This window comes from Orcinus orca, chromosome 12 (assembly GCF_937001465.1).
Source record: "Orcinus orca chromosome 12, mOrcOrc1.1, whole genome shotgun sequence".
Taxonomy (NCBI): Eukaryota; Metazoa; Chordata; class Mammalia; order Artiodactyla; family Delphinidae; genus Orcinus; species Orcinus orca.
The window spans coordinates 24,410,124-24,436,858 of NC_064570.1; the positions used below are offsets into that span (position 1 = coordinate 24,410,124).

The 26,735-nt window shown below is 39.5% G+C and overlaps 1 long non-coding RNA gene across 2 annotated transcripts; it reads right to left on the minus strand.

Moving 5' to 3' along the window:
* Positions 1-1,070: 1,070 nt before the first annotated feature.
* Positions 1,071-24,771, minus strand: LOC125960716 (uncharacterized). Of its 2 annotated transcripts, none has more exons than XR_007470683.1 (3): positions 19,922-24,771; positions 17,715-17,864; positions 1,071-10,772 (listed from the first exon to the last, which is right to left on the minus strand). It is a non-coding gene; the product is annotated as an uncharacterized LOC125960716 (long non-coding RNA). The 2 variants fall into 2 exon arrangements; XR_007470684.1 differs by having other exon boundaries at positions 1,071-5,321; positions 10,561-17,864.
* Positions 24,772-26,735: the final 1,964 nt, after the last annotated feature.

Here is a 26,735-nt window from a genome sequence, read left to right on the forward strand (position 1 = left end):
GCACCAACTCAGTAGTTGTGGCACACAGGCTGAGTTGCTCCGTGGCATGTGGGATCTTCCCGGACCAGGGCTTGAACCCTTGTCCCCTGCATTGGCAGGCGGACTCTTAACCACTGCGCCACCAGGGAAATCTTATCATAGTGTATTTTAAATTACCTATCTTTTTTATTTAACGTTGTGTTAGTTTGTCTTTGGGGGAAGGTGCAGTAGTTCAAGTGAGAGTAATAGCTGTTAACAGCTGCCAGCTTTGTGCGTTCACACTGTTATTCAAATTTTATATGCTTACATGGAAGCATATTATACTATTTTTAGAATAAGCATGACTGTGCAGATACAGATACACAGCACACTTATATGTTGTTTGAAAAAGTTATGCCATGCAATGCACTTAAACGTCCCACCGCACATATACAAATTTCCAAGTAAATCTACTGGACATGAGCTAGAGTAAGACGTCTAAACTTAACACAGCTCAAAAAATTATATAAATATCAGAAACCAACTCTAGAGAAACACAAATGTCTTAAATAACAAAACAAAAAAAAGTCCAACTCCAGTTTATGAAGCAACAGGAAACATATGATAATACCATAAATCATTACATTGGCTAAATAAAGGTCAATGATCTAAAACAAATCTAATCTCTTTAAAGTTAATGAGACAGTTAGTGGCTTTGTTGCTCTAATGAAATGATGGTCACCATCACTAGCTATAGCATATCTATTAAGTAGGGCAAGGCTAAAAACTGTTGTGACCTGAGATTGTTCTAATAACTACCAGGCAGATGCAACCAACCATGGAATATTCAGGGATTCCCATATACTAAGAAAGTCAGAGTTGACATTTATAGAAATAGTACAACAGGGATGCTTTCATCACATCTAAAGTCACAAGGTTAAACATATGTCAGATTGGAGGACTGGCAGGGTGATAGTATAAGCAAGATTTATTAGAATACAGCTAATGCTCTACCCTAACCAGTATAATTCCTCATAGACTACTGTAATATAGTGTATATTATATGTTAAGACTTGTTTTCTTAAGAGTCTTATCAAGAAGTTATTCCCTGGAATAAAATCAGTCAAGTCCAAAGTGCAAAGTGTAGGATAGCACTGGTCCAGGAATCAGGCTGTTGAGTCCCTTGTCCCTGTTCTGCTACCAACCAGCAGGGTGACTTTGCAGAAATCACTTAATATCTCTGGGCCTCAGTTCACTCATCTATAACATGACAGCCTTGGATTAGATGAGCTCTAATTACAGCTCCGATTACATTCTCAAAAGACTTAGGAAGTTATGTGGGTTTTCTACTCTCCAGAGAGGGTTTTAGTATAAGAGATCTGCATATCACCTTGGGCATGTCTGTTAGAAGTTAGGCAAGGGGAAAGAGACAAGAAATTACTCTAATAAAAAGTTGTTTTTAATTTTAAAATTTAGACAAAGAAAAGGTTATGGGGTAAATCACAAATTCTTTGATTTTTCTCAATAAATATTGAAGTCTTTCTGTGTGTGAGGTTCTGTGGTCGCCCCTGGTCAGAGCACCAGTCAGAGCTCCCAGTCAGAGCACTTGGTCATCTGACTCAGGCCTGAGTGTCCCTCCCACTACTTGTCCCACAAATTTCAGCAGCCAAACAGCAGGAAGGAAACTTCTGGGAGCATTTTTATTACAAATGCTACCCAGATCTCCAGGTGAGAAAGTGTGTGTTCCTGGTAGAGAAGGAAGGTTATATGAAATGTGTGTGTGGTTATTTGTGTGTGAATGTATAATGTGTGTGAGTGCGTACCTGTATGTGAGGGCATGTATGAGGATGTATGTGCAACATGTATCAGTGTATGTGTGTAGTTTTGTGCAGGTGTGTGGTATGAATGTAGTTCTATGTGAATGTTTATAATTGTATGTGACTATATTTCTGCATATTAAGTTGACGTGAGCCTACATAAGTGTGTGGCTGTGTGAGAGTTTCTGGCGTGTGCAAGTTAATGGTGTGTGCGCGATGAGGCTGGGAACGGAAAAGCTGAAATACTATAGATGAGGTTTTAGGCATGTGGCTGGCTTGTTTTTCAGAGGATCATGTCTTGTTGCAGACTTCTGTTTGCACAGCTAATCCTTTTTTTGCTTGCAGTGTCACAGGGCTCATTCTTTTTTGGCTGACAATCTGCCTCTGAACAAACATGCAGGTAAGTGAGGCTGTAAGTGGTAGTGGCAGCTATTCATGAAATACATGCATACACCACCAGCCCAAGGTGATGGCCACCACTGACTCACAAGTCCCATCCTCAGGCAAGGCTATGGGTATGTCCGGGGAAATTCACAAAGACCAGCCATAGCTTGAGCAAGGAACATAAGCAGTGGCAGCAGAAAGGCTAACTTTATTCTGGTCTTTCTACATGCAAAAGAAAGTTCTCACGTGGTCACCGTTCCTAACAAAGGCGGCATCCTTGGAGGCAGAGTTATAATCTCCTCTACCAACCCCCTGAATATCAAGAAAGTTTCTCTGAACTAAAAGCCAAGATCCTGCCCAATCTATTTATGCTTTAATCAGTGAGTCAGAGGGTAGCAAACCAGAGTTGATTGCAGATGCTAGCAGCCAGTCAGTCATGCCCTTGACTCATCCTTTGCGCAGAGAGATTTTTTGCTCTGATACAATTCATCTCCCCAAAATATCTAGTATTGACGAGCTGTGCTGTCATAGCTAGACCATCTGGCTGCTCCCTTGTCAGTCATTAGAAAATGGATCCAGAAGTCCTCCAATTCAGTCTGGGAGTAATTTAAAGCAATGCCCAAAGGAAAGAGAGTGAGAGTTTTTAAAACAAATTAATTGCCTACCATACAAGTTAACTGATGATCTTCAAAAGTTAAAGGGAACAAAACACCTAACCATAAATAAAATTAAAAGACAAGAACAGAATGGGAGAAGATAGTCACAATAAATACAACAAAGCATTAATGTCCAAAATACAAACAGAAAAAAAAAAGAAAAAAAATACAAACAGAAATCATACAAAGCAATAAGACAAACAACTCAGAAGAACGTGGGAGAGACAGTAGGAGCACCCCACCCAGGCACCAGCGATGAGGGAGAGGGGGCATTGTCTATAGAGAATTTTAAAATGGTAATAAGACCAGCTGCAAGCCAGTCTTCTTTTTATCATCATCATGCACAGCAATCCTGAATAGCATCAGTGGTAAAATTGTCCTCCCTGGCAGAGATGATCACTCTTGCTGTGTGCCCCATCCCCCATTTGTACACCACTGGCATGGAATAGGATGGGCAGTTCATAGAAGAAGAAATGCAAACGACCGAAACACATCAGGCCGATAAAAAGTAAAACAATGAGATGCTATCACTTTTGCTCATTAGACTGACAAAAATTTCAATATTGATAATATCAAATATTAGCAAGGATGACGCAAACCAATAGTCATAACCTGTGGGTACAGTATTGGGTGTCTGTCTTTTTCTTGTCCATTTGGGCATTTTGGCAGTGTGCATTACACTTTTTCTAATGTGCAAAAGTAAAAATTATTTAGCAAAGAGTGGACACATGGCTCTTGCCTGCCCGCATCCTTTCTTTGGAGGAAGCACTGTGTCCTGGATACATAGAGTCTAGGTGGGGCCGTCAATCACAGACCCTTAGGCCCCCTCACCCATCCTAGCCTCCAGGGCAGCCTGAAGCAGCATCACACTCCATATGGTATTTAGTTCACAGACAGCAGCAGCTCCAGGATTTCCACAGAGGAGGGGTTTTAATCTGCTGTAAAGAGGGGCGGGAGGCTACTTGACATGTCATGAAGTTGCATTTGCTTCATGGCAACCACACTGTTTTTACTCTTATGTTATCTTGGGGTTTGTGGGTACTGAAGCCCCTTGAATTCAGTGTGCCTAAGTTTACCCGGAAGAGCCCAGTGAAATCTACCTCTTGGTTCTTTCTGCTGGAATTCTACCACGTGAAGATAGTCTTCGTGCAGAATAGTGTCAAGAGGAAGGGAGTGAGGGCCTTCCCTGGTGGCGCAGTGGTTGAGAGTCCGCCTGCCGATACAGGGGACACGGGTTCGTGACCCGGTCCGGGAGGATTCCACATGCCGCGGAGCGGCTGGGCCCGTGAGCCATGGCCGCTGAGCCTGCGCGTCCAGAGCCTGTGCTCCGCAACGGGAGAGGCCACAACAGTGAGAGGCCCGTGTACCTCAAAAAAAAAAAAAAAAAAGAGGAAGGGAGTGGAGTTGTAAGATGAGAGAACAGACATAATCCTGATAACCATATTTGAGCCCCTGAATCCAGTTGGCCTTTACAGATCAAGCATTTCCCTTTTTGTTTAAGAGGGTGTGAGTCAGGTTGCTGCCCATCTGCACTCAGAGAGCCCTGGGAAAGAAGGATGAGGAGAAAGCTGAAATAATTGAAGTGCGGCACACCAAAAAGAAGAGTTTACAATGATAATCATTGAACTTACATCAAAATGTTTTAAAAATCTCATTTTTCTCTTTAATTTCTCAACATATCTTTAAAATCTGTTTATTGCAAAAATACTGAATTAGTACAATGAGAATTCTTTCGTGTAAACTACCACCCAGGTCAAGAAATAAAACACAGCCGAGTGTCCTAGAAGTTCCCTCACCTCCACACCTCCAGAGGGAGCAACCTTCCTGACGTACAGCAACAGGGATTTGTTTTACTTCTGTGTGTATATATGTGTATGTATGCTGTTGTGGTTGTTGGGGTTTTTTACTTTATAAAGGTATTCTTCTGTGTCTTCTTCTGTGATCGAAACTATACATGTGAGATTCATCCATGTTACACATCCATGATTGTAGTAGTTCATTCATTTTCACTGTCATACAGTAATCTATTATATGACTATTCCACAATTTATTTATCCATTCTAATGCTGGCTGACATTTAAATTGTTTCCAATTATTGGCTGCTACAAATAACTTTGCTGTGACATTTCCTACCTATATACTTAGGAGAGGAATTGTTGGGTTATATGGCATGTGCCTCTTCAGCTGTAGGAGATACTACCAAATCGTTTTCCAAAGAGATTGTACCAATTATTTCAACAACCAGTGTATGAGAGCTGCTGTTGCTCTATGTCCTCCTCTTGGTATCATCAGGCAGTTTAATTTTAGCCATTTGGGTGTGTGTAACAGTATCTGATTGTCATTTTAATTTGCCTTTCCTGGATGACTAATGAGGTTGAACATCTTTTCTTATAGTTACTGGCCAAGTGGATGGATATCCTCTTTTTAGACATGCATGATTTTTTTCCCTTTTTTTCCCGTTGGGTCATCTGTCTTTTTCTTGTTCATTTGTAACATTCTCATATTTCTGGAAAGAAATGCTTTATTAATAACTGTAATTGCAAATCAATTCTCCTATTCTGTGGCTCTGTGAATTTTTATTCTTTTAATGATATATTTTGATAAACAGAATTTCTCGATTTTAATGTTGTTCAATTTATCAATATTTTACCTTTTGACAAATACAAGTGTGTCCTCTTTAAGAAACCTTTGTCAACCCCCAAATATTGAAGATATTCTCTCACATTATCTTACAGAAGCTCTGGTGTTTACCAGAATTACCAGTCTACCCAGAATGAATTTTTGAATAAATATTGACATAGGGGGCAGATCAATTTTTTTCTACATAGATAGGCCATTCATCAAGCACCACTTATTTAAGCAAAACATTTTTCTCCATTGCTTTAGTGCTATGTTAGTCATAAATTGAAAGTCCATATGTGGGTGGGTCTTTTTCTAGACTTCTGTTCCACTGATGGATTTGTTCATGCTTGCATGAACACCACATTGTTTTAATTACCGTAGCTTTATAATAAGTCTTTATAGCTGATAATCTACGTCTTCCTACTTTGTTGTTCTTCAAGGTAGTATTGGCTATTCTTAGCCTTTTATTTCCATGTGTAATTTAGAATCAGCTTATCAATTTACACACACATGTGTATACACATACACACACAGGGATTTTTCATAGGGATTGGATTTAATCTATAAATCAATTTGGGGAGAATTTATATTTTTACAATATTGAGTTTTCCAGTCCATGAATGTGGTATTTCCATTTATTTCAGTTTTCTTTAAATATTTTCCAATAACGATTTATCATTTTGGGGGTGTTTTTGCTCATTTTTCATTAGGTTTAATTCTAGGTGTTTGGTGTTTTCTGATGATATTGAAAACGACATAGCCAAGTTTTACTTTCTAATTGTTTGTTGATTTTACATAGAAATATAATTTTTTTTACATATTGACCTTGCAGCTAGCAAGGTTATCAAATTCACTAGCTAATTCTAATAGGCCATTTTTAGATGCCTTTGGATTTTCTGAGCACACAATAATGTTATCTACAAATAATGTCATTTATTTCTCACTTTCCATTCATTACACCTTTTATTCATTTTTCTTAAGTTATTGTACTGGTAAGGACCTCTGATAGAATTTGAATATGTCTGGTGATAGCAGTCTTCTTTCTTTAGTTTCTGATCTCAAGGGAACACATATTTCACTATTAAATAGGATGTTTGCTGTTATGACTTCTGTAGACATTTTCTATAAGATTAAGTATGATCCCTTCTATTTCAAGTTTGCTATGAATATTTATTGTAAATAGATATGAATTTTATAAAATGTCTTTTCTGTATCTGTTCAGACAATCATGATTTTTCTTGTTTTCTTCTGTTAATGTGATAGATTACAGTGATTGATTTTCAAATGTTAGGCTAAATTTACATTTTTGGAATAAATTGAACTCCATCATGAAGTAATATCCTTTTTACATTAGTAGATTTGGTTTGCTAATGTTTTGTTTAGGATGTTTGCATCTATGTTCATGAGAGAGATTGCTTTAACTTTCTCTTCTTATAATGTCCTTGTCATTATGAGCTGGGGAGTGTTCCTTATTTCTCTATTCTTAAGGAGAGTTTGTGTATGTTAAGTGTTCTTCTATCTTTAAATATTAGAATTCTTGGGTTAAGTTATCTGGGTCTGGAGTTTTTTGTGAAAAGGATTTAAATTATGGATTTAATTTTCTTTAATAAATGTTCCCATTGTTTCTATCAGTTACTGAATGCCATATTTTCAAGAAATTAATCCATTGCACCTAAATATTCAAATTTATTGCCACAAATTATTCATGATATCCTCTTAAATTTTTAAAAAATTTTGTAATATCTGTAGTATTTTTCACTTGTGATACGGGTAATTTATGCCTTCTCCCTATGTCTTTTATAAGTCTTATAAGAGGGTTATCAATCATATTGTTCACAGAACCAACTACTGGCTTTTTGTTTCATCTATTTTATCTTTTTTAATTGCACATTTTGTTTTGTTTCATTAATTTGTGTTAATTTCTTGATGTTTCATTTGCTGTTCTTTTTCTAACTTCTTGAGATAGATGTTTAGATTACTTTCTTCCTTTCTTCTTTTCTAACATATGAACATATGAGTTAAAGACTACTTAAGAATATCTTTAACTGTATTCCACAAGTTTTGATCTATTATATGGATTATCATTCAACATATTTTCTAATTTTCACTAGTTTTTCTTTGACATATGTTTAAAGGTATATTGATTCATTTCTAAACAGAAAATTTTCTATTTATCTTTTCTTAAGCTTTTAATTAATAGTTGAATCCTGTTATGGTCATAAACCATATTCTGTAGGATTTAATTCATTTGAAATTTGTTGAAATTCTTTATAGCTCAGCATAGGTCAATTTTTGGTAAATGTTCTGTGTGTAGTTGTTGAGTGCAATGTTCTATATATTCGGTATACAACAGTTTGGTCAATTTTTTTTAAATTAATCAATTAATTTATTTATTTTTGGCTGCATTGGATCTTCATTGCTGCACACAGTCTTTCTCTAGTTGTGGCGAGCGGGGGCTACTCTTCGTTGCAGTGCGCAGGCTTCTCATTGAGGTGGCTTCTCTTGTTGGGGAGCACGGGCTCTAGGCGCGCGGGCTTCAGTAGTTGTGGCACGCAGGCTCAGTAGTTGTGGCTTGCGGGCTGTAGAGCACAGGCTCAGTAGTTGTGGCACACAGGCTTAGTTGCTCCGTGGCATATGGGATCTTCCCAGACCAGGGCTCGAACCTGTGTCCCCTGCATTGGCAGGCAGATTCTTAACCACTGTGCCACCAGGGAAGTCCCAGTTTGGTCAATTTTGTTAATCATGTTGTTCAAATCTTCTTTATCCTGGTTGACTGATCGATTGATTTTTGGTCACTGGTTCTATCAGTTACTGAGAGAGGTATGTTAAAATCTCCTACTATAATTGCAGATTTTCATATTTCTCCGTTTTGTTCTACCAAGCATTACCTTATACATCACCAGGTGTATATAAATTTACAATTATGATATTCTTATGTTGGAATGACCATTTTCTTATTATGAAATGTCCCTTTTTATCTTTATTAACACTTTTTGCCTTAAAGTCTACTTTATCTGATATATGTACAGGTAAATGAGCTTCTTTTGGTTAATATTTACATGCTATGTCATTTTCCATCCTTTTACTTTCAACTTTCCTGGATTCTTATACTTTGCAACATGCACTTGTGCACAATGTAGAGCTGGGTTTTGTTTTGATTTGGTTTTTTGTTTGTTTATTTGTTTTATTCATTCTGATATTTTTTCTCTTTTAATTAGAATTTTTATTTATTTACATACAATAAGTGATATATATAAAATCAAACTCACCATCTTGCTATTTGTTTTAAATGTGTTCTTTCTGCTTTATGTTTCTTTTTTCCCTTTCTTCTTGTGTCTTCCTTTAGACTATGAATTTTTCTTATTTTTATTATCCCACTTCTCCCTCTTTACCTGGCTATTTTTAATTATACAATGTTGCATTATGTATTTAGTGGTTACCATAGAGATTTCAGCATTCATCTCTGACTATTAAAGTCTAATAAATAGTATTAAATTTACCACTTTCTGGCCAAAGCAGGGCCTTAGTCCAGTTTAACTCCATCTAATCCTTGTCTGCCTTCCCCTGATTCATCTTTCAGTTTATGTTCTCTCTCTTCAACTATATCTAAGCCATTGTGAAACGAATCCATTGAAATCTTAATTTTAGATATTAATTTTCAAGTTTAGATATTCCATCTGATTTATTACAGTTTCCTGTGCAATTTCTCTCATCATTTCAGTTCTTGAACATACTAATCACAATTATTTTAACCTCCATGCCTGATAATTGCAATATTCAAACCTCTTGAGTGTTTCCCCACTCAGTTTTCAGTAATTTTCCCTTGAGGTACACTAGATAATTTTTGTCTGAATGCAGGGCATTTTCTATTAAAAATTTTTGAGATAATTTAAAGCTCTAGATTGTATTATCTTCCTGAAGGGAGTTTATTTTTGCTTCCAACAGGCAGTTAACTTGGAACAGATTATCTTACCCAATCATAAATTGAAGTGATTTGAAGTTGGGCTTCTGACTTTTTTTAAAGAGTCTTCTATTTCCTATGGTATAGTAATTTGAGGGTCCCAACCTAAAACCTGAGTGGTGCCAAGACCCTAGATCACTGGCTGTCCCTAAACACCAAGTTTTGCTCTTCGTGCCCCATAAAACTATTGGAAGCATAGCTTAGCTTCTCAGCCTCTAAGCCACAGCTTGGATATTTGCAAGTGCCTTGAGGGAGAAAACCAGTCCAAATGTCACTTCATTTCTTTTTTTTTCTTTTTCGTAAGGGCCTTGTCCCTTCAAATTTTTGCTGTCTGAGTAGCACTCCAGTGCCTTCACACAGGTATTCTATGCATTTTCTCCATCTTTGCTAGTTGTTCTTGGAGGCAAGGTTACCCTGCAACAAGTGATTCCACCCTCACCAGAAGCAGAATTCTCACCCAGCTTGTCTTTTGAGCATCAACTTTATCATCTTGAGATTCTGGAAATTCATCATACTTCCTTTGAGCTCTAAAATTAAATGATGCCCTATGGCTTTCCTTAGAGTTTCTGTTTCTTTAAAGAACCAACTCTAAGGGATCTGTTTTTTTGTTTCAGCTAATATTTTGACCTTTATTATTATCTAATATAATGAAAATATTAAAGATCAACCACAGTTGAAACCAAACAAGTAAGTTTTTTCCCACGTGCCAAAGCACCTGAAGCCACAACTGGTCCAGCAGGAAAGTGTGCCACGATAAATGAATAATGCCTACCCTAGAGAGAAGTGGTGGCAGCGTATTTGCCAGGCATTTGTCAGACACAAAGGAGATGATCCACAAGTGGATTCATCTCTCTGAGAAGTTGCTTTGTATCCATTCAAATTTTAAAAAGACAGCTACTGCCTCTCTCTTCAAGGTAGACAAGGATTTGCTAACATGGCAGGTATTCATCCCATAAACTGAGACTAGCAAAAACCAAATCCCAATGGCTGATGGTTTCCCATCGTCTTGTGTAAGAGTTTAAGTTTGAATTAGATAGGAAGAGGGGGCAAGCCAGCAACTGCAGAGTTTGACATAGAATACAGTTGTCTTAGTTCATTCAGGAAACTATAGGAAAATACCTTAGATTGAGTGGCTTATACACAATATAAATTTATTTCTCACAGCTCTGGAGGCTGGGAAGCCCAAGATCAAGGTGCCACCAGATTCAGTGTCTGGTGAGAGCCTGCTTCCTGGTTGATAGATGGCCATCTTCTCACTGTGTCCTCACCTGGTGGAAGGGGCGAGAAAGCTCTCTGGAGCCTCTTTTCCAAGGGCATTAATACCATTCATGAGGGCTCCACCCTTACGACCTAATCACCTCTCAAGGGCACCACCTGTAAATACCATCACATTGGGGATTAGGATTTCAACAAAGGAACTTGGAGGGAACACAAACATTCGGTCCATAACATTGCTCGAGACTCAGCTGTCAGAAAATGGAGGGTAATTATGGTGACCACATTTTCTATACCCCAAATAGAGGGAGGCACTGTCTGAGGAGGGCTAATGCTCTTATATTGGCAATAAGACAGAATGTTAGAAATTAAGACTGACCAGAAGCCAGCACATAGGTATAAAAAATATAATTCTGTCACTGGTTCAAGATGCTCTTGATTTTCACTAATTTGGTTCCAAGACAGGACTTTAGAGAGTTGGCCACATTGATGAGATTTTCCAGAACAGAGTTACAGGAGGGAAGAGCCTCCCTGCAGCCTGGTCTCAGCCTCCAAGCTGCTCCCGGACTCTCCTACAGGGAACCAGAGAGCAGACTCCTAACCTGCTTATTTTAGACAGTGGCTTAGCTTCTTGTCTCCAGCCTCACAGATTCCAAAGGCCTTTACTCTGAACCAGCCTGCGAGCAGGGACAGTCAGAGGCGGCTGCCACCGCGCCGATCATGGGTTTGTGCAGCTGCTTGCCCAAGGAGCTGCTTTGAGTTGACCATCTGGACCAAACCCACGGCCTCAGCGCTGGCTGCCGCCGGCTCCGGCACAAAGAGAGCACGAGCGCCACCTACTGAGCACTGCAGATGTAGCCGGCGTCGCGGCTAGCCGGGTCGGCCCGTCACCCAGCCACGGGCCTGAACCACCTTTATACAGAGGTTAAGGTGGCCTCGTCTTCTGCCAGAGTTAGTGATTGTTTACCATGGTTAGGCTGAAAAAGTCTCAAGAAAGTTTATTTTGCTCTGAACAAACGAAACTAAACTACAGTTGGGATCCAGGCTGTATTCCACTTAAGTGAGCCGTGGGCAAGCCAGCCAGGGCAGAGTTTGACATAGACCACAGTTATTAAGGACTCACCCTGAACCAGATGCTGGGTGAGGCACTAGGGACAGAAGGATGAATGATCTACACTAGACCAACAACAGAAAGATGATAAAGCTGTATCTGTAGTCCACAACTGGCAAACCCACTCGAGGAACCCAGCCACAATTCACTCCACAGAGTAGATCTCAAAGTATGGAACTGGGAGGAATCCAGGTTTCCCATCTTTCCCTGTGTTCTAAATAACCCCCTGTCACTAAACTTAGATTAAGAAGTCATGATGAAAAAAAAAAAAAAAAGTCATGATGACTTCTTTTTTGTTTTGTTTTGGTTTGTTTTTTGAGTTACCAATTAACAAATAAAATATTTGGAATTTTGTTCTCAAAATAGCTGTTTTGCAGATGCCCTAAGCATCCTCTTGGCCTGCCTTTCAGAAAATCTTGCCAGGAAAACTCTCAAAGTGCTAGATCCTTTCCCTGTATTCACAAACTCCTCTACATGTGCTGATAGCACATTTCTGACAATGATTAGTAAAATACATTTTTAAACGTTTTTAGTGCCTAATGACATCAGGAAATCTTAAAATACAGACAGACAGACAGACATTAGGCTAGTTAGTAAGTAAACACCCTATTAAGTCAAGACCCCAACACACAGTGATGCGGTCACACTTTTGCAGCTGGGTAGCAGAACCTGAACACCCCGGGGGGCCCCTTCCCTACAGAGAGATCCTGGTGTTTTAGCCAGGAGGCACAGCCATCATCCAGGCATATTCTAATAAGCTGTACAGGTGAGCCTCCTCCACTGGGAGGAGACCAGGTAAATGCAAATGATAGGAAATGGGCCAAGAAGTGCCCTGTTGGATGCAAGATACATAGACTTAAGGGAGAAATGAACATTTACAAACTAAAACTTCTTAAGCTACTAGTGTGAGAATTGTATCTGAGGCCCTGCTAAAGTTTCTGGTATTATACTATGATTTTACTTTTGAATACAGTCCAGGTGAGCAATAACTTGAGTATTAGGTATTAAATATTTATGTTAGCTCCTATTTTTACCCATAAAGATTCATTCATCATGTTTTCCATCCATCCCAACCCCCTTCTTTTTGCAAGGTTCTGTGCAAAGTAGTTTTGAAAATGTTTCCATCCGATCATTTTGACTGCTGACCTGATAAAATTTCTCATATGCCTTATTCCTACAATTCAGTTTAGACAGTTTAGACTTACAGCAACTATCAGCTACTACAAATCCACAGTTAGCCATTAGGTGAGCTGCTGGGAGGACAGGCATACACCACTCTGGACTTCTCTCAGAACCTGCCACAGAAGCCTAAGGCTGCTCTGGCCCTCGTTCTTTCTAGAATACCTGCACTGGTCTGAGGACTGGCCTTATGCTTCTCTAGTCTCTTTTTGAGGAGTGCCGACTGGTGGGTACTGGGCAGGACCCAGAGGCTGAGGCTCAGCCTTCATTCATCCTCCTTCCCTCCCTTCCTCTTCCTCCTGCTCCATCCCTCAAGGTCAGCAAGAAAGTATGAACTGTCACCTGACCGAGTCAAAAATGCTCAAGACTTGGGGACAGCCTTGGTGAAAATAGACAGAAAATGAAACAAAACAAAACAAAATAACCGTACATGCTTATACAGGAAGGAAACGTAATACTCCAACTCAGCCTCTTACTCAGAGCTTCAGTGCCCTCCATACTCCCTGCCCCAAAATTGTCATCACATTAAACATCTCCAGCGATGGGAACTTATAACCCCAGAGCAGCTCATTCAGTGTTTAGATGAACTTCCTTATATCAGCCAGAATATGACATAATAATACTAGTTAACTTGTTAGATATTCAATTTTGTATATATAATATTTTTTATTCTCCTCAATAAAGCAATGAGGAAGATACTAATATGGTCCTATTCTACAGATGAGAGAAATGGAGCTCAGAGAGGTTACATAACCTGCCCAAATTCATCCAAAAAGGAAGATTCAGTGCAGGATTTGAACACAGGCTGTCTGACTCCAGAACTCCTCTAAATTATTGAGTTTGCATAGCATAACGATTCCTGCTTCCTCTAACGTCCACTAATTTAGTCTTTGGTTTACCCCTTGGGCCATGAGGGCAACTCCTTCCTCTTCCTCGTGTTAGCCTTGACGTTCAGCGTAGAGGAGGTACTGTCCCTTCTCCTAGCTAATTACCCAGGTCCTTCAACGTACCTCGTAGGGCATGATTTTCATTTCCCTCATTTTCCAGGCCCTCTAATCTCAAATGCTCTATTTGGTCTATGTCCCTCTGAAATGTGTTACTCAGATCCAGCATAACCATATCCTTGATGTGGTAGGACCAGTGCATGGTATAAAGACGTGACCACTGCCTGCACTCTAGACTAGCACCATCCAACACAACTTTCTGCAATGATAGAAATGTTCTACAGCTGCACCGTCTCACTCAGTAACTACCAGCCTCCCTGGGCTAGTAGGTGCTTGAAATGTGGTTACTGAAACCAAAGAACTAAAATTTGTGTTCTATTTTATTTAACTAATTTTATTTTGCACAGCCCGGTTTGTTAAATGGATACCTTGTGGAGAGTGTAGTTCTAGATTCCACATTTCTGCATCACATCCTAATCCATGTTGAGTCAAATGTTCCCAATAAGTATGTCACCCCCATCATAACATGTAGCTGGCTTTTGGGACCCCTGCACACATTTTACATTTATTTTTGACAGATGTCTCCTCGTGATCATTCCAGTTGTCAACTTAAAGAAAAACACACAACATAAGAGTTGTAAGTTTAAGTTTTATTCTGGGTCTTGCTGAGGAGTATAGCTCAGGAGACAGCCTTTCAGTAGCTCTGAGGGAACTGCTCTGAAGAGGCGAGAGAGAAGCCAGTTTATATATGATTTTTGGCAAGGGAATACTTTCAGTCAAGCATACATCTTGGTAAAAGGCTACTACTGCTAATCACAAAGAACCAATATCTCAAGTTAATGATTTTAGTGCTTTTCTATGTATGGGAAGATGCAAGAATCTGGGTTCATTCAAATTCTTCCTGAGATATGCATCTAACTGCCTAAGGGGCCTTCTTGTCCAAAGCACAGAGGGCCTCACCCTGTCATCATCTTAACTTCTTCTCAGGGTGCCTTGTCGGTTAGCAACTGCAGCTGGTTATGACTTAACCCTTGTAGAACTGGGTGCTGAGTAATGCAGACGGAAGCAGTGTTGCTAACCAGCTGACCTTAAAATAGGGAAATTATTCTGAATTATTGGATGGGCCCAATGTACTCACAAAGGTCCTTAAAAGTGGAAGAGGGAGGTAGAAAATGATGTTGGAGTGATGCAATATTAGGAGGACTCAACTCACCATTGTGGACTTTGAAAATGGAGGGAGGGGGCCTTGAACCAAGGAATGTGGACAGCCTCTAGAAGCTGGAAGGGCAAGGAAACAGATCCTCCTCTGGAGCCCCCAGAAAAGAATGCAGCCCAGGCAACACCTTGATTTTAGCCCAGCGAAACCTGTGTCAGGCTTCAGCCCTACAGAACCGTAAGCTAATAAATTTATGTTGTTTGAAGATGCTAAGTTTGTGGGCATTTGTTATATCAGTGATGGAAAACTAATGCAAGTGGAAACACATTGGTAAGTTAGAGAAATAGCAAGGAAACATCACTGAAACAAAGTAAACAAGGGAAGGAGTGGTAACAGATGCACTAGAGAAGTAACTGGGGGCCAGACCATGTAGTTTCTTGTTGGCCAGTCTAAGAATTTTGACTTTTACTCTAAGAGAAAGGCGGAAGCATTACACAGTTTCAGGTGGGACTGTTATGCTGAAAATTCACTGAGAGGGCAAGGCAGAAGCAGTAAGAGGGACTGGAGGGCTACTGCAACGAGCTGAGCAAGAAACAATGACTTTGTCTCTTGACAGTGACATTGACAATGACCAAGCAGCAGCACTGGGCTGTGTGAAGTGTTTGGATTCCAAACATATTTCAATGGCTGAGTCGACAGTACTTTCTAAAATATTGGATATAGAATATGCAGAAGAAGAGTCCAGCATGATCCGAAGGATCTTGGTCTAAGCAACTGGAGTTGCCAGTAACTAAAATGGAGAGGGATGTGGGAGGAGCAGTTTCGGAGGGAAAGATCAGAAACTCGGTGTGGGACATGTGAAGCCTGAAATGTCTAATAGACAATTCGGCTAGATTGTATTGTTCGACATCATTCTCTCCCTTTCAGCTGATGGAGTATACTTCCCTATTTTATTGACTTTGGTCTTGGCCATCAAAAATCCCCACCTACCCTTTCATTCCTGCTCTCTGCTACAAGAGAATAGACCAGACCAGACAGAGGTGGTGCCTTCAGACTGGTACCTAGAATGAGAAGACAGAGAAGATCCATCTATGGAACAAAGGGAAAAATCTGAACCCAACCTATAGCCTGGAGCTGAGATGCAGCTGAACTACAAACCCATGAGCAAGAAATAATGTGTGTCAGTGTAAAAGCCACTGAAATGTGGGGTTCATTTGTTTTTGAACTAATGCAGCCTAGAGTTAAGGGAAGAAGTCTAGGCTAGATATGTAATGTAGGTATCCTCACTATATGGTTAGCATTTAAAGTCAGGAGACAGGATGAGACCATGAGTATAGATAGAACAAAGAAGAGGGTCGAAGAGTGACCACTGGGTACTTCACGGTTAAGTGAGTGGGGAGATGAAAAGAGCCAGGTGGGGAAGGATTGAGAGGAAGCTAGCCAGTAAGGTAAGAGGAAAAACTGGAACCTGTGGCATGGTGCCCTGACAAAGGGAGTGATCGCTGTATTAAATGCTCAAAATTTAAGTACAGTGAGGGCTGAGAAATGTCCACTAGCTTTAATATATGGAGGTCACTGATGAACTTAGCAATAGTCTTAATGGAGTGATCAAATGAAAACATCACTCTTTGTGATCCTGGTCACCTATTTATTCATTCATTCAATAACTACTCAGAGCACCTACTCTGTGACAAAGCACTATTCTAGACATTTGGCATTTACCAGCGAAACAGACACCCACACCCACCCCAGAAAAATACATGCCCTTAAGGGGCTTAGATTTTATTAGAGACACACACAATAAACAATAAGCATAATAAATAAGACAGAAGGTGAAGACTGCTATTAAAAAACAGTGCAGGAAAAGGGAAATCAGGGATGCCAGAGGATTGCTGTTTAAATAGGGGGGTCAGGGTAGGCTTCGTAAAGGTGACATTTGATTAATAGCTGTAAAGAGCTTTCTGAGCTAAAACTATACTCCAAGATTTTATTTCCCTCAATGTCCTTAGTTTACATCCCTCAGCTGACATTAAGTAATCAAGTATATCTACAAGACCTGTGACTTTAAAGGAGTCCCCAAATGTTAATTAGTTGAACAAATAAACCAGGAGTAAAAACCAGGATTCAGCCTCCACTTATTTCACTGTTACTCAGGATAATCCAAGTAACAGTGTACTGGATCTATCAGAACCACTCAACAGAGAAAACTCATCTTGGATTAAGTCTTATGAAGGTTCATAAGATATTATCAACTCAAAAAAAAAGCCATTAATGATAGATTATTAAAAACTGAATTACGGGGACTTCCCTGGTGGCGCAGCGGTTAAGAATTCACCTGCCGATGCAAGGGACACGGGTTGGAGCCCTGGTCCGGGAGGATCCCACATGTCACAAAGCAACTAAGCCTGTGTGCCACAACTACTGAAGCCTGGGTGCCTAGAGCCTGTGCTCCACAACAAGAGAAGCCACTGCAACAAGAAGCCCGCACACAGCAACGAAGAGTAGCCGCCCCACCCCCGCTCTCAACTAGAGAAAGCCTGTGCTCAGCAACCAAGACCCAATGCGGCCAACATTTAATTAATTAATTAATTAAAAATTAAAAAGAAAACTGAATTACGTGTACGTTTAGCTACTCATAGAAGAGGCTTAGTTAAGCAGACTTGCTAAATAAGAACACCAGCATTAGGAAGTTACTTTCACATGACACAGACCTGAAATTAAACTTGGTGTTTCACATGAGGCAGGCAAGGGCCAACAGCCAGTTTCCATTCTGTCTGGGGAACATGCCCTTGATTGCTCATTCAAGACTGTTGATGTCTGAACCACACACACTCCATGGGGCTCCCGGGTACACCTCCCTCCTAGGAGAACCAAAAATGCATAATAAGTAACAGAATCATTTCACACAAGGTTTCATTTCACACAAGGTTTCCAATCTTAAGTTCTTTATTGAAATATCTGACCCAGTGCTAGGGGCCAATCATCAGGAACCTGTACATTAAGGTTTTTCATGGTGGAGAGGAAAGAGTTGTGTTGAAAAAGTCTAGTCCAGCAAGGTCCAACAGAACTTTCTCCAATGAGGCAAAAGTTTTACAATTGGCCCAGCCCAGTATGATAGCCACTAGCCACACATGGCTATGGAGAACTCAAAATAGTGCAACTTGGGAAGGGGATTTTTATTTTAAATATTTTAAAATTTAATTAGAATGGCCACTTGTGGCTCTTGGCCACTGGACAGGATGGGACGGCTCTGAAGCCCTCGATTCTAAGTGATGCTTGTATCTGTTTCCCTTTCTATAGGAGGCGGATTGACAAAGAGGATTTTTCAGGTGACTTCTATTTCTGACATTCTCTAATTCTGAGTTTTTCATCGCAACCACTTAAACAATTATAAACATGATCACCTTTCTTCTAAATACGTGAGAGATGAAGTGACTTTTTACCAATGCCCCAGAATAAATGTCAGTTCTTATGACCTAGCTATTTCTTTCCTTTTAATATTTCGATATTTGATTTTCTAAAAGGAATCCCCAAAGGAGCAGGCATCAAAAACACAAAACCAGGGAACACAGGATACTGTGTGCTATGGTATAACAACACGTGAAAAGAAAAACTCTTCGAATTCTCCCACAACTAGCTCTTTCGTGTCTCTGGCATGCAGAGCTGCTAGTACATTCAACTGTTCATTTAGTTGATGGGTAAGGCTCTGTCCTGGGCATTATGAATACAAGATGTTGAAAACAGAGGGCCGGCCCTCAGGGCATAATCAGAGTGGTATCTGCCTGGAATCCTATCACATGGTTTCCAGAGCACAACAGTCTAGCATCATCTCTGTACCCCACATCTGGGCAACTTCATAACAATAAGAGCATCCTTGCTAAATGCTGACACTGCAATCGTATAAAGCTCTGTTTTCATCTGGCTCTGCCCTCCCCGCTCCTGCACCCCCTGACAGCTGCAGAGACAGTATTGTTTTTGAAGAGTTGAAAGCCTACTTCCTTGGCCCACATTAGAAATCTGACCCGGAAGTGTATACTTTCAAAATGAGCACATCTTCACAAGCAGACCATTTACTTCAAGACATTTCTGATTGTCTTTCTTTGGGGTTTAATGATAAATTTGGAAATCTTTACATTCATAATTAGTATCTTGTTAATTAAAATTATATGTAAGCCAAGAAAACTAGTAGTACCAAAGTACTTGTTCCAATCTCAAAATAGAAGTTCTAAAAGAAAAAACTTCAACTTGACTATCTTAAACATCATTCTTCTTAGATAAAATCTTCTCTTTTGAATTTTAGCAATTTTGAATACACTTTCTTCCATAGCTTAGATGATTTGCTAGAGATATTTTCTTAAAACTTTCAACTAGTGCAAATCCAAATATGCACATCAGCTTTAAGAGAAATCATAAACTTTTTAGCAACAGAAACAATATGCCTGTCAACTGCTTTGCAATGTTTTTACCTCGAAAGCTATAATAAAACATTAGTACTTCTTACACTAAGCATCATATAAATGCTTAAAGTTAAAATCTCAATTTCAAAAGAATAAGAACCAGAGCCTATATCCCGCCTACACAGACACCAGATAAAGACATCTGGAACATGACTGCGTTTCCAACACAATTCTTCAAAAAGCTCTTGCTTCCCTGCACACAAAATGCTACACATGCATTAATAAACCTGACAAAAATGTAAACGAGAGACATGCCAGGAGTGAAATTTCTCTTTCAGAATGTTTTCAATCTAATAAAATTCTTATTAATTGAAAAACACAAACCTTGTAAGTCAAACGCTTTGTTAGAACTTCAATTCATTATTTTAAAAAGGATCTACATTTACAATTTCATTTCGGTGTTAGGGTAATCACAGATGAACACAGTAATTTTGAGCAAGAAGTATTTTAGTTGTACATACCTTGAGGAGTCTTGTCACCTCTCACGGAATACCACCACTTCAAAAGTAGAATTCAGCAGAGTTTTCAAAAGATGTTCACAGCTATTGAAGGTGATCAGCCTTCTGAACAAATAATCATGACTCCTTTTGGCTCCTACACCTGCACATAGTATGTGCTCAATAAATGCTGAATTGACTAGCATTTAGCATGTCAAGAATGACATGTGAAAGATTTATTTTAGTGAGAAAGTCACAGATGTTTAACACCAAAAGTTAAAGGCAGGGATAGATGCTTTTTTTTTTTTTTTTTTTGCTATGCGGCATCCAAGATCTTAGTTCCCTGACCAGGGATCAAACCTGCACCCCTGAAGTGGAAGCATGGAGTCTTAACCACTGGACAACCAGAAAAGTCCCAGATGCTATTTTTTTTTAACATCTTTATTGGAGTATAATTGCTTTACGATGGTGTGTTAGTTTCTGCTTTATAACAAAGTGAATCAGCTATACGAATACACATATCCCCATATCTCCTCCCTCTTGCATCTCCCACCCACCCTCTCTATCCCACCCCTCTAGGTGGACACAAAGCACTGAGCTGATCTCCCTGTGTTATGTGGCTGCTTCCCACTAGCTATCTGTTTTACATTTGGTAGTATATATGTCCATGCCACTCTCTCACTTTGTCCCAGCTTACCCTTCCCCCTCCCCATGTCCTCAAGTCCATTCTCTATGTCTGTGTCTTTATTCCTGTCCTGTCCCTAGGTTCTTCATAACCATCTTTTTTTTTTGGATTCCATACATATGTGTTAGCATATAGTTTTTTTTTTTCACTTTCTGACTTACGTCACTCTGTATGACAGACTCTAGGTCCATCCACCTCACTACAAGTAACGCAATTTCGTTTCTTTTTATGGCTGAGTAATATTCCATTGTATATATGCACCACGTCTTCTTTATCCAGTCATCTGTCGATGAACACTTAGGTTGCTTCCATGTCCTGGTTATTGTAAATAGAGCTACAACGAACACTGTGGTACATGACTCTTTTTGAATGATGATTTTGTCAGGGTATATGCCCAGTAGTGGGATTGCTGGGTCATACGGTAGTTCTATTTTTAGTTTTTTAAGGAACCTCCATAGTGGCTGTATCAACTTACATTCCCGCCAACAGTGCAAGAGGGTTCCCTTTTCTCCAGCATTTATTGTTTGTAGATTTTTTGATGATGGCCATTCTGACTGGTGTGAGGTGATACCTCATTTTAGTTTTGATTTGCATTTCTCTAATGATTAGTGATGTTGAGCATTCTTTCATGTGTTTGTTGGCAATCTGTGTATCTTCTTTGGAGAGATGTCTATTTAGGTCTTCTGCCCATTTTTGGATTGGGCTGTTTGTTTTTTTGATATTGAGCTGCATGAGCTGCTTGTAAATTTTGGAGATTAATCCTTTGTCAGTTGCTTCATTTGCAAATATTTTCTCCCATTCTGAGGGTTGTCTTCATCTTGCTTATGGTTTCCTTTGCTGTGCAAAAGCTTTTAAGTTTCATTAGGTCCCATTTGTTTTTGTTTTTATTTCCATTTCTCTAGGAGGTGGGTCAAAAAGGATCTTGCTGTGATTTATGTCATAGAGTGTCCTGCCTATGTTTTCCTCTAAGAGTTTTATAGTGTCTGGCCTTATATTTAGGTCTTTAATCCATTTTGAGTTTATTTTTGTGTGTGGTGTTAGGGAGTGTTCTCATTACATATTTTTTTAAAGTAGAAGCAAATGGAGTCATTACTGACTTGCTCACTTTAATAACCTCTTGTGTCTATTTCTCATTAGAGTTTATAAATTCATGAAGCTATTAATTCATTAAACCTCACTCTAAGAATGTTAGAAAGTTGGTATTTACGTTTTCCTGTTGTGACAGAAAGCACGATTCCAAAGGTTAAGTGATGGGCCTGAGTGTGTGAGAGGCACAATTTAAACCCAGGCTTCCTGCCTCCGAAGCCAGGTTACTGGCCCTGGTCGGCTGAGTTCAGATGCCTGTCAGGGGTTAACAACCCTGCAGCATGTCAGCAGGTGCATTGCAACTTGGATCCCTCAAGCTGCATCGGGCCAGTAGAGGCAAACACCAGTACCGAAGGGCATCATCCTGGCCAGCACAGGGTGACCATGATCTGTTTCCGTCACATTCCAAGTGTTAGCATTTGCAAGTGATGTTCACTGCACCAAGTCTGGAGTGTGGATGCCAGCCTCCATGGGCAAACTTCAGATGAAAAATACAATCCCTATAGCACAATTGGTAGGCCGGTTTGTTTTCACCATGAAGGGGAAGAAATGGATCATTTTCCAGCCCAAGAAGGCGTAGGTCTTAGTTTGAAGCTACACCCAAGTGGGAAAAAGCAAACGTCGGTTTCATAAAATTTCTAACCCACCTTATTAAATCAGATTTCATCTGTTTATTAGTCCCACAACCTCCTGACTCCCTTCGCGGCTCACTGAGGCCTGGTTTTAGCTCGCTTCACACACCCACTGATTTCAGCTGTGTGAAGGAATACCGACACTTCAAAAGTAGAATTCAGCAAATGTTTTTAAAAGATGTTCACAGCTATTGAAGATGATCTGCCTTCTGAACAAGTAAGGCTGCCCTCAAAAGAAGCTCTTTTATGAGTCTGACATAAAGTGTGCAATTCCTCCCCTGGTATTAAAGAACTCTCTAGACTTTCAGAAGCCCCTTAGGAAGAAGCCTCCTGGGAAGCATCCTGAGATTATCAACTTGTTGGCGATTGCGCGACCTTCAGCCCTGCTTGCAAATGTGTGTGTTGTTCAGCCACTTTCCTCATCTGTAAAATAAACGGATTGAGTCAATCTCTAAGGTCCTTCCTGCCCTAATGTTATAAAGATGTTTTCTGAAATAACACACATGATCAAAATTAGGCACATTTTTAGCACTTACTACATGCCAGGATAAGTGCTAAAGCACTTTATTGCACTAAGCACTTTATTTACATTACTTCACTTAAACCTTAATAATACCCCTATCCCCAGGCAGAGACTCTTAATACTTACAGCTGAGGAAGGTCAGCATTAGCATGCTTGAGCAGTAGAATCTTCCTCAATCAACTTTTCCTTAGCCAATCCAGCAAATGCACTGACTCCAATTCATTTTGTAAAACTGCACTGTGATGAATGCCTTCAGTACAGTGGATGCTAGTGGCTGGTAGCTTCTAGTAGGCAGGGTCTGCATACAGTTTCCCCCTGCAAAGCTGTGTGCTTACCAAAAGTTAGTCATGTTTGTTCCCAACCTTGTTTATGCCAGTTACACTTGGCACTGCAATAATATAATTTAATAAAAATAGTACATAAACCACTGACATATAATTATATAAAGAAAATACTATTTCAGTAACTCAGTAGGATGCTTTGGAACGATAGGACAAATCATACACACACAAAAACATTGTTGAGTTAAACATAGGAGATAATACAGTAAAAGATTAGGGGACAGAAATCCCCAAAGTCTAGAGAGTTGGTAAATTTACACTGTTTCTCATATGTCTTTAAGTTCTTATTCCATTTTGAAGAGAACGAGATGGGGGGTTTCTTAGATAATGCATCACAAAACGAGATTTTGCAAGAAAGGCAGCATGGCCCTACAAGTGCAGGAATCACACATGAAAACTAACAAAAGAAGCAAATCTGTCCAATGAATGTGTATTCCTGATGTAAATAAAATGTTTATGGTACGTAAGTCATTGGGGGTGGGACTTCTTTATGGAGGGGTATAATTAATGTAATAAACTACACATACTTGAAGTATACAGTAAGTTTTGACATATATATAAGAAACCATCCTCATAATCAAGATTATGAACACATTTGTCACCCCCAAAATTTCCTCATGCCCCTTTGTAATCATTTTCTCTACACCCCCCCATTAATATTCCTCCGCCCATCCCCAGGCAAAATTGATCTGCCAATACAGGTTCATTTGCCTTTCCTAAAGTTCCACATAAATGGAGTCATGTAGTATATACTTCCCACACCCATCCCGGCTTCTTCCTCTTTAGTGTAATTATTTTGTGACTCATCCCTGTTGCTTGTATCAATAGTTTGTTCCCTTTTATTGCTGAGTAGTATTCTACAGTACAGATATCCCATATTTTGTTCATCCATTCTCCTGTTGATAGACATTTGTGCTGTTTCTGTTTGGGGCTATTACAAATAAAGCTGTCAGAAACATTCATAAACAAGTCTTTTTGTGGACATGCTTTCATTTCTCTTGGGTAAATACAGAGAAGTGGAATAGCTGGGATACAAAATAGGTATATGTTTAACTTTTTTTTTTTTTACATCTTTATTGGAGTATAATTGCTTTACAATGGTGTGTTAGTTTCTGCTTTATAACAAAGTGAATCAGTTATACATATACATATGTTCCCATATCTCTTCCCTCTTGCGTCTCCCTCCCTCCCACCCTCCCTATCCCACCCCTCTAGGAGGTCACAAAGCACCGAGCTGATCTCCCTGTGCTATGCGGCTGCTTCCCACTGGCTAGCTATTTTACGTCTGGTAGTGTATATATGTCCATGCCACTCTCTCACTTCGTCCCAGCTTACCCTTCCCCCACCCCATGTCCTCAAGTCCGTTCTCCAGTAGGTCTGCGTCTTTATTCCTGTCTTACCCCTAGGTTCTTCATGACATTTTTTTTCCTCTTAAATTCCATATATATGTGTTAGCATACGGTATTTGTCTTTCTCTCTTTTTTTTAAAACATCTTTATTGGGGTATAATTGCTTTACAACAGTGTGTTAGTTTCTGCTTTATAACAAAGTGAATCAGTTATACATATACATATGTTCCCATATGTCTTCCCTCTTGCGTCTCCCTCCCTCCCTATCCCACCCCTCCAGGCTGTCACAAAGCACCGAGCCAATATCCCTGTGCCATGCGGCTGCTTCCCACTAGCTATCTACCTTACTACGTTTGTTAGTGTGTATATGTCCATGACTCTCTCTCGCCCTGCCACAGCTCACCCTTCCCCCTCCCCATATCCTCAAGTCCGTTCTCCAGTAGGTCTGCGTCTTTATTCCTGTCTTAAGCCTAGGTTCTTCATGACATTTTTTTTTCTCTTAAATTCCATATATGTGTCAGCATACGGTATTTGTCTTTCTCTTTCTGACTTACTTCACTCTGTATGACAGACTCTAGGTCCATCCACCTCATTACAAATAGCTCAATTTCATTTCTTTTTATGGCTGAGTTATGTTTAACTTTTTAAGAAACTGCCGAACTGTTTTCCATCAGCAGTGTATGAGTGTTTCTTACTTTGCTTACATCTTTGCCAGCAATTGGTATTCTTTTCTTTAAGTCATTCCAATGGGTGTGTAGTGGTATTTCATTGTGGTTTTAACTTGCATTTCCCAAATAACTAATGATGGTGAGTACCTAACCATGTGTTTGTCACCTTCATTTTTTTGGCAAAGTGTTCAAATATGTTGTACTTTTTTAAAAATGGGTCATTTGTTTTGTTACTACATTTTAGGAGTTTTTCATTATTTTCTGGATACAAGTCCTTTTCTTCCAGTCTGTGGCTTGTCTTTTTATTTTCCTAACAATGTCTTTTGAGAAGCTCTTAATTTTAATAAAATCCAATTTATCCATTTTTTTGATTTTACATTTAGATCTATGATCCACTTTTAATTTTTTTTAATGAGGTATGAGTACGGATCCAGGTTTGGTTTTCACAAGTGGTTATCAAATTTTCCAGCTCCATTTGTTACATTATCCTCTCTTCATCGAATTCTTTTTACACCTTTGTCAAAAATTAACCCATATATGTAAGTGTGGTTTACTTCTGGACTCTATCCTTCCATTGATCAACTTGTCTATGTCTGTGCCAACTGGAGGAATCTACTCTTTTTAACTTTTTTTTTAAGTTTTTTTTTGATGTGGACCATCGTTAAAATCTTTATTGAATTTGTTACAATATTGCTTCTGTTTTATGTTTTGGTTTTTTTGGCCCCAAGGCACGTGGGATTTTAGCCCCCAACCAGTGATCGAACCCGCACCCCCTGCACTGGAAGGTGAAGTCTTAACCACTGGATTGCCAGGGAAGTCCGTAACTAACTTTTTTGATTTACTGACCAACTCATGTCTAGGTTTGTCAGGTGGCTTTTACCGTATTCCAATGGTTAAGAAACTTGATACAACAGGAAAGGCAGGAGAAAGGACAAGATAGGAAAGAGAGATGGGCGGGTACAAAAAAGATAAAACAGAGACATCACAACAGGTAAAAGGAAAATGATTAGGAAAAGCAGACACTTTTAAAAAATGGCTTTTTCCCAACTCTGCCATCACCAAAGACCACCCCCACCTAATACAGCTCTATCTTGTTTTGAAAGGTTACGTCTGTAAAATAAACAACATTTATTAGGTATTAATTCATTTATGTTCTCATATATTATTCATCAAAGGCATATACTACTGCCAGTATTTCTGAGCAGTATGAGATAACCAAGGTTGCTACAACTCCTGCCCAAAATAAACTGACCTTTTAGATATTCTGTGCAGCTTTGTGGCAGGCAATGTTCTGATCTCCATTAAGCTTTCTGAATTATTCACAATAGCCCCCGGGACTACCACCATCTCACTCTCAGCCCAAACTACTTTCTTCTTAGAGCCATGAGGCTCTGGAGCTTCAGACAAACCCTAGCCTAGGGGCTTCCCCTGGCTTTACTTTCCTCATCAACCACTTGCTGTGTCATCAGAGTTTCAGAAAAATATGTGATTCGTTAATGTGATGCAAATAACAAGACAGTGTAAGGCACTGATTGCCAACCCATGGTTTTGCAA